Genomic DNA, 9,771 nt, shown 5'->3' with positions numbered 1-9,771 from the left:
CAGAGACGCCGTGGTCTAACTATAATGTGAGTGGGTGACCTCCCATAGGAGGAAAGTGCACCTAAGGGTCAACGTTCCCTATCATCCCTGTCCTCTTTTCTGGACAACAACAACATCACAGACCGCATCGCTCAAGGCTGTTAGTGCACAAATCACGGGAATAGACACAAACGCACACTCCTCTGCATCCTCCCTTCCTCTGCTTATCTAAGAGTGGCTGGCCCTGGACAGCCCCCCCCCCCCGGCACAGACCCGAGAGGCCCACCTGCCTGAGTGGCGTAATCAGCCATTAGCGGCCCCTTTGGAGAGCTGCCCACAGCGCCGTCCATCCCCAGTGGATGTGCGTCTGGAATACCGATGCTCAGCTGCACATGCCCAATGGAAATCTCTCGTCCCCCGTCCCTTTGAGTCACCCCTAAGTTTTTTCCAATCCAAAAACCTCTTTGTTTTTCCTCCTCTTTTGTTTCTGTCTTTTGTTGTAGCCACATAAAGGAGTCACACAAAGCAAAATACGCATTCGGGCCCATTAATTACAGCCAAATGAGGGCTTTGTGCCTGGGAATTTTTCATCCAGCTCTGTTTTTTTGTGCTCCCCAGTAGAACGCAGGGGGGAAGTGGCCTGGGTTTGGGTTTGATCAGGATAATGCGCCGAGCTCGGGGACAGATGCTGTGAGCCGGGCCGCAGGTTCTAACATGCAACAGACGTCGTCAGAGCATTTCTTGTGAAGCAGAGCTGTCAGTGAGCTTTATTAGCGCTGCATTCGAAACAGAATTCAGAGAAACGGCGTCACATTGGTTAATGCACTGTTCTTCCTCATGTTTGGGGAAACTCTGAGGAAGCTGCTGCAGCCTTGAAATGTTGGTGGACAGCGCCATCCTTTGGTGCACTGTGGAGAAAATAAACTATATATATTTATAAACGTTTTTGGAGACCTCTTCTAATGACTGCTTTAAACTACATTAAGGTTCATCTACTGCTCACACAGACACAGAGTGTGCAACATTCGGAGTCATGGGACACTCTGAAGCAGCTGCACATGATTCCACAGTAACCAGGTCAAATGCTAAGAGGTGAAAAGCAGAATAAGCAGTACATCTGGGATGAGCTGGAGAAATAATCATCAAGTATCGCTACCTGATCTCACTATCCTTATGTGTCTGAATGCCATCAAATCCCCACAGCAATGTCAGCGTAAAGCGTTCCTCAAACCCTATAGGCTGTTGCTGCAGCTACACTGAGCAACATTCGGCCAGAGGTCTCTCTCAGGCCTTTCGCAGGAGCTTGCGGATATGTTTTTAAACCCGTGCTGAGAATCCTGAACCCATTTTCTTTTCAGGGATTACAGGAGTTGATATTACAGACATTTACAAGCATTATATATTTCATTAAGAGCTCAGAATGCTTCAGTTTCATAAAGCATCACACCTCTTCTTAGTGCGCTCTAAGCTCTGTATAATTTATGGTCAGATGGCATCTGATTTTTCAGCCAGATCATCAATAAAACGCAATTACTTGTGACTTGCTGTTATCGGCCTTTCCTTAAACAAGCCCCCTGTGCTATGAAATTTAAGATACCTTGCAATTAGCTGGCATTGTTTGTGTAAGCCCCCTGTATATACAGTTTATAAAATCCATCACATGAGGCATTCAAGGTTTGGACATATAAATAGGCTATTTTTCCCCAAAGGAAAGAGCCACGTTTAGGGCTTGTTTATAAATGGATTGATTCAGGTTTTTCATAAGGTTCATTATAAATTGATTTCTGACATGGAGCACATCGAGCGTTTTGGACTCGGCTCGTGATTTTTCTGGAAAGATTGCGCTCGCCGACAAAAGGAAAACATACAACTTTCTTTTCGGGAAATCTAGAGGCTGGTCCTGAGGGCACAGCCGGAGACGAGTGGCAATCACGTTATTATTGCTGCCGGCAGGAAATGACACGTGTTATATTCTCTGGGCTTGGTCGGTCACTGCTGATGGACCTTGAGGACTCTTCTCTGCCAGAAACAACAACTGGGCACAGATCTGCCCACGGGCATTACAGGTTAAAGAGGCAGTTACTGACTCTCAGTCTCTGCCAATTATCAAAGGACTTTTATTTTAAATTTTTTACTAGTGTTTCAGTAAGAAGGGCGTGGTGGCCCCTTCTCAGTTATTCTTTTAAACATCTGTAAATTCATCATTTATAATAATCTGTTTATACAGTGTTCAAGTGCAAATGCAAATGACACTGAGACTTCTATTTTATATATAAATATTAAATGTATTTATGTTGTAATTGATGATCATTTTAATAGGTTTTTATAATACATAAAAAATATATACAAAAATCAGACAAAACCTTAAAATGGCCTCCACACACATCGTCTGTTTTAAAGGAATACTAAGATTGGGGTTTTGCTCCTGGGGCCTCCTCCAGTGTAATTCATGTTTACAGCACTGCACTGAAATGAATGTGGGGAGGGAGGGGAAGGGGGTGGTTACCTACCCCCCTTTAAAGTCACATATTTCAGTTTCTGCAGTGCAGAGCCCAAACTAGCAATGACAGAAATGAAGGCAGATACAGGGGTTGGACAATGAAAGTGAAACACCTGGTTTTAGACCACAGTAATTTATTAGTACGGTGTAGGGCCTCCTTTTGCGGCCGATACAGCGTCAGTTGGTCTTGGGAATGACATACACAAGTCCTGCACAGTGGTCAGAGGGATTTGAAGCCATTCTTCTTGCAGGATAGTGGCCAGGTCTCTACGTGATGCTGGTGGAGGAAAACGTTTCCTGACTCGCTCCTCCAAAACACCCCAAAGTGGCTCAATAATATTTAGATCTGGTGACTGTGCAGGCCATGGGAGATGTTCAACTTCACTTTCATGTTCATCAAACCAATCTTTCACCAGTCTTGCTGTGTGTATTGGTGCGTTGTCGTCCTGATACACGGCACCGCCTTCAGGACACAATGTTTGAACCATTGGATGCACATGGTCTTACTGGTGCAATGTGCAGTTAATGAAGACTGGCCACCAGGCTGCTCCAATTTAGCCATGAAACCTACCACACTACAATGACAGGTGTTTCACTTTCACTGTCTAACCCCTGTATATTACAGTGTTCCTTTAATCACACTTTTTGTGCTCTTTGTAGTGCTACAATTACCTTGTTAGCCCTGTTCCCCCTGTCTTCAGTCATCAGGACCCACCAGGATGTGGTGGTGGATCATTCTCAGCCCTGCAGTGACACTGACGTGGTGGTGGTGTGTTAGTGTGTGTTGTGCTGGTGTAGAGTGGATCAGACACAGCAGAAGCTGCTGGAGTTTTTAAACCCCTCAGTGTCTGGACTGAGAACAGTCCACCGACCAAAAACATCCAGCCGACAGCGTCCTTTGTCACTGATGAATGACTAGAGGACGACCAGCAACAGGTGACTTTACAGCTACAAGCGGGCCGTGTCTAACAGAGGGGCCAATGGGTTTAACACAAGCAGCACTGCTGTGTCTGATCCATGCAGGGGTCTCGTGTGGGTCCTGACCATTGAAAAACAGGCCGAAAGTTACGAGTTAAAACCTTGTAAATTGCACAGATTTGTCCAGATGCAAAAACTACACATCATCTGTTTTGTTAATAAGTATTTACTTAATGATAATTCTGAAAGTATAATTTGTCATTGGCCTCTAAACTATTACACAAAGCTTCCATTACACGCTCCACAGTGTTAGTGTGCAGCACAGAAGCACAGACGTTTTGACAGATGAGTTAACGCCTGATGCTGTAGTCATGCTCTTGACTGAAGGTAAAAAAACTCTCCATCATTCATCATTCTGAGTAATGCTGCTTGGCCTGTTGAAAACATTGACAAATATCCCTCTGAGGGGAATGAGGGCAGCGAGGCCTGAAATGAGGAACATGGCCTACATAAGACAACAATTCAAGTCATGGAACTGGTGATTCTCACAGCCGCTTTCTCTGGGTCTGTTTCTATTTCTCATTCTTCTTCTAATTCATTTCATTGGTTCTTTTTTGTTACATCCTCAGTGCTCTGTGTCACTAACTCTCCAGTTCTCCATCGATTCTATCACTCACCTTCTCTACCACCTGTTTCTCTCTCTCTCCCCTCCTCTCTCCTCTCTTCTCTCTCCCCTCCTCTCTCTCTGTCTCTCTCTAAGTCTCTCTCTCTGTCTCACTTTTTCTCTCTGTCTCTCTCTCACTCTTTTTCTCTCTGTGTCTCTCTCTCTCTCTCTCTTTTTCTCTCTGTGTGTGTCTCTCTCTCTCTAACTCTCTCTAATATTTGCCAGAAATAAAAGCTGCTGAAAGGTTGTTGTGCTTCTGGAAGAACTCAGATTTTCTTCGCTCCGCAGGATCCTGTGACACACCGATGCACATTAAACCCACAGTCATCTTTCTGCTCAGTTATTATTCATTCTTTAAAAGTGCGTCTGGTTTCTGTGCACTGTGTTTTAATATTCACAATCAGCACATCAGCTGGATGAATACACCTTTATTATTTTTATCATTTTTGTTGCCGTTGTTGTTTACATTAATTCAACATTTACTATCTGACATGTTTATTATTATAATTATAATTGTGCTAGTACCAGTTTTTTCACTAGTATTAATACTGACAGTGCAGACAGTGCCAACTACGTCCTAAAAGCAAGATTGAACCGAATACAGTTTTTAATATTTTTTATATTATTATTATTATTAATATTTTACAAACGTTTGCTAGTCCCAGACCCTTCTCCTGGCGTGTGGTCCTTATCCCCTCTCCGGTCAGGAATTCTGGCAGCAGAGCTGTGCTGTCGTACCCCATTCTCTCCCCACTCCAGCTGAAGTCAAGGGTGCAGTGTAATAATTGTGTGAAAATATTATTAAGTGCGGAGGGAGAGGATGTTGTGTATTTTTGCTGGGAGCGGGCGAGACGGTGGGGAACCCGAGCTCTCTAATGGCCCTGGCGGCATGTGGAGAGGCAGCATGTCCAAGCAATGAGAACGCATCTCCAGAGACACGCTGAAGTCCTGAAGACGTCAGAGGTTAAGGAGGTGCACAGAACACGAGGACCCCGCGTTCAGCCAATGATTTAAACCCCTCCCATTCCCTCCCTCTGACACCCAAACAGAAACTAACCACTGCGACTGCAGAGACAATCAACAAATGTCCTGTAGATGGATTAGTATCCATCTTCAAACGTCTGGCCAAGTAGACATAAGACATTTAAACTTACACTGGGCACGGTGAACTCCTGCGTGTCCCATTACATTTCATGCCTTCCTTTGGAGATTATACAATCTGAGCACAGACAACTGACCCCTTTTTCCACAGTAGGAGCTCATTCAATTAGATTCAGTAATTATTAAGAGCAGAGTGTGAATTATACAGTGACAGTGAACTAGAGTCTTATTTCATCCAGTAAGGGAAAGGACAACAATATGTGACCCATGATGGGAGTAAGGCAGGTACGGTCCACTTTACAGGATTCTGAAGCTGCTCGGCTCCTGACTGGTACCAAGAAAAAGGACAGAATTACCATTTTACTCACGCTGTTGCACTGGTTACCAGTAAAATACACAGCTCCAGGGACCTGGAGGTTGTGGGTTCGAGTCCCACTCCGGGTGACTGTCTATGATTAGTGTAGTGTGTTCTCTCTGTGTCTGCGTGGGTTTCCTCCGGGTGACTGTCTGTGAGGAGTGTGGTGTGTTCTCCCTGTGTCTGCGTGGGTTTCCTCCAGGTGACTGTCTGTGAGGAGTGTGGTGTGTTCTCTCTGTGTCTGCGTGGGTTTCCTCCAGGTGACTGTCTGTGAGGAGTGTGGTGTGTTCTCTCTGTGTCTGTGTGGGTTTCCTCCGGGTACTCCGGTTTCCTTCCACGCTCCAAAAACAAGTGTCCGTAAGGGTGTCTGTCGCCCTGTGAAGGACTGGTACCCCCTCCAGGGTGTGTTCCCGCCTTGCACCATGTGATTCCGGGTAGGCGCCGGACCCACCGCCGCCCTGAACTGGATAAGGGCTGAAGACAATGAATGAATGAGTAGCTCTTTTGTTTCTTTGTTTTTTTATATGTATAAGTCTTATATGTATTAGTCCCTTCTTTTTTGAGTTTTTTAGCTTAAATTGTTTTTATTTTACAGCACTCCACTTTATTTCTATAAATGTGACTTGATTTTGACTGGGCTTGTTTTGTGTGGTTCAAATCTTAATCAGGAGAGTTGGACAACTCAGTCCCCCACGTAATGAACCTTGATTAAGAGTATGAGAAGCTCCCTTGTTGTGTTATTAAAATGCAACCTGAAATAATAAAGTCACTGATCCTGATGGTTTTTGAGGCAGATCCAGTTCCAAACAGAACCATTATCTAACCACAACTCCAAAGCCGTCAGACAAGAACAAACACTGAGAGACAGAACAAGTGAGAAACAGAAGGGCAGATCCATTTGGGGCCTGTAAGTGTATTATATAACATTCTGGTGCATTCCGCCAACAGCGTCTTTATTTCTCTGTTCAGCTGGCAGCACTCTTACAGGGCAATGGGTTTTTGCCTCATACTGACAGTTTTGTAAGTGTGAAAATTGATACTTTCACTTCTGCAGTCACTGATTTATTCCACAAATTTGTTACAGAATACGAGCGGAAAGAGAAAACAATCCTTTTTGGAGCCTGGGTGCAGCACTACGTCTTTGCTGTTTTTGACTACCTGAAATATAATTTTCCCAGACAGCTTTTCCTCACATGAAATACACAGATTCCAGAGTGTGCTGCTCTACATATTAACACCAAAAAAGAGAAAATATAGGTATGGGTATGTCTAATATGACTGTGTTTTTGTCATTACTCTGATGAATTATAGCACATTCCTTTTCAGACCACAATGTGGATATAACAGAAAAAAAAACGTAAAAAACATAGACAAAATGATTTGTTGAAAAGAAAAACACTGAATGATGTCAAAGTTTTGAAAGTAATTAGAATGGAACCTTATACTCCAGCACACTCACTCACTCACATTTAGCAGGTAAAACATTCTCCACAAAGCACCGTCAGATACATTTTTGTTCAACGTAAGAGCTGTGATTCACATAAACGTTGTTCAAATGTGCCACTACTTGTGAATTATTTTTGCTCCAACTTATAAACCCTAACCCTAGCAACAGCATCTGCAGGAGCCAGAGGACCCAGAAGACACTGTAAACACTGCAAAAGTGGCCCCGCTAAAAACCAAAATGTGGAAACAGGGTTTCAGCGAGTTTCAGCTGAGACCTAATTTCCAGTCGAATGCTCGCTATTGGGCTGATACCATCTGTAATGCTCAGATATCAGTGTAACAGGTTTTTCCTTATAGTGGAACACATTTATACTGTGTGATGAGATGCTGGAATGGTAATAGTATTCTAAAGCCACTTTAATGTTAAGAGTGAAAACAAAACAAGACCCAAAAAAAGTCACAACGATGAAGAACAGATGAACCTTTTACTCTGGATTTGGTTTTAAATGGGTACTGTACTTGGTATCCCAATGAGTAGAGTGAAAAACATTTTCTCTACAACAGAGACAGTTGCCCCAGATGACGTCCCCCAGGTTTGTAGTATTTAAGAAACACATTTAGAATAGTTAATAAAATGTAGTATTGGGCCATTTCTCATTTCAACGTTAAAAGACGAAATATCATTTAAAAATTCAGAATATGTTAATAATAAAAAACAAATGAATGTTAAAAACTAACAACATTTGATAGTTTTGTAAAATAATGGCACCACCTTCTGTTCACCTTCTACTCCCACTCTTTCAGCACCTCTTTAAAAACCTGCCTCTTGACCTGGAAACACGGCATCTTCTTCGAACATAATCTAATCTTGATAAATGGGCCAAGCTGGTGAGGAAACGGTGAAGGCCAGACTTGTTTTTGACACTGATGCGGTTCACAGACCAGCGGCAGAATGACACAAGCCCCGTTCTCTCACTTTATAAACATAACATGTTATTTGATGCCTCAGTCCCACTGGAAACTGCTCTTTATTGTTCTCTGTGAAACACTACACATGTTTTCGGCCCTTCTCCAACACCCTATCATCTTACCATAACAGAGGTTTAATACGAGGTCTTACTGCCGCGAGGAAGAGAACTGAAACGTCTGCCCGATACAGACAGCTCTGGTATTGAAATTCAAGCCACTGTACTGAGACTGGTGTGAAGTAGGACTGATGTTTCGAGGCTAAAGTATTTTTTAAATTAATAGTAGAAGGCTCCAATCTGCCTCTCATGTAATTACTGACACTTAAAGGGGACGTCTACGGTTGCTTTTCTGATTTATTTACGTTCAGAAGATCTGCATCTTTTAAGATGAAAAAAAATTGTTTGAATTCCCACAGAAATTTATTTGTAATTTGAGGTGTTCTTATTTTTGTAGCACTGTCAGTAACGCAGTTATCCGTCTCCCGAGTTTGGACATTTTACGTTCACGACTGTAATCAAAAAACACATTTTATAAAATTCTGATGTTTCCTCACCATGTGCTGCTCTCCAGTCTGTCGCGCTGAAAACCAGTGTAATGTTTTACAAAGCTCCGTTATCAATAAACAAGTATAAAAACAAAATGGCTTGGTCAGACTGCTAGGCTTCCTCGCTCTCTGCTGTGAATAAAAACTTACAGACAAGTTACACTTCAGCCAAGTAAAAACACACCATTCCACCATGGGGCTTCTGAACATAAACAAACCAGAGAGAACTGCAGTTCGCCACAATCGTAGACGTTCCCTTTAAATTTTCTGAAACGGCAAAAATCAGAGTTACCCCCGTATGGAGCAGGAATAGAGCAACATTCTTTTCAGCTTTTGGAGTCTCTTCTTTGTTTAAAAACCTCCAGATTTCATTCCAGAGAGAAAGAGAGAAAGGCTAGCATCAGACCTGTTTTCTGCACCCAAAGGGACAGGAAAGTAAGCACATGATGAAGAAATATCCTCTGAATTTTATAAAAAGAGGTTTTAAAAAAGAAAAAAAAGTGAAGCACTTACATTTTCCTTTGTTGTCTTCTCTAAAGAAAATCTAAATCAACCCAGCTGAGAAAAAGAGAGCAAGGAGCCAAAACACCAAGACCCCAATAATCCCTTTTGGTATGTTACCACTTAAGAAGTAATTGTATTTTCTCCTTGCTGTACCCAATAGAAAAACATGGCAGTGGTACTCTTAATTTCTTCCTTCTGCCTGGAGGGCAGGGAAAGTGTTGAGCACAGTGAGAAGCCCATTTGCTTACCCAATATAACTCAAAGATCTTTGGACTGGCTCAAGGTCCCATGTCTGTGCACCCCATCTCAGACGAGCAGTGGGCAACATGAAACGCGTCCCCCCCCCACTCCCACCACCGCCCAACGTACCCTTTTTAACAGCCTTGACCTGGTAGCACATGTATTTCCGATGACGTCGTGATTAAATCGCACTAATTCGATAATAATGCAATAACAGCAGCACCCAGGTGGGTTAATTTAAAGAAAACATTTACCCAGACCGCCAGTAAAGCGCACAGAACTCCCACTAGAATCTACAGTAGCTTGCCTGCTAAGAGTCTGAGTGGAGGGGTGTTTCAGCATAATGGATTCATACCTTAATCATTAACATCTTCATTTTCCTTCAGTGGAGTGCGTCTGGATGGCGGCGATCCTGGTGGAGAATGTTACTGGATCCCCTAATGTACAAAGAAAAGAAAAATATGCTGATGTTTTCTGAAGGTTAAAAGCATCTCAGATTCCTGAACATGTGATAGTTCTTAAATCTTAAATAAGAACTAGATTTTTCCATT

This window comes from Hoplias malabaricus, chromosome 13, assembly GCF_029633855.1.
Source record: "Hoplias malabaricus isolate fHopMal1 chromosome 13, fHopMal1.hap1, whole genome shotgun sequence".
Classification (NCBI taxonomy): Eukaryota; Metazoa; Chordata; class Actinopteri; order Characiformes; family Erythrinidae; genus Hoplias; species Hoplias malabaricus.
The sequence above is the reverse complement of the archived record's forward strand: the minus strand, read 5'-3'. Positions refer to the sequence as shown.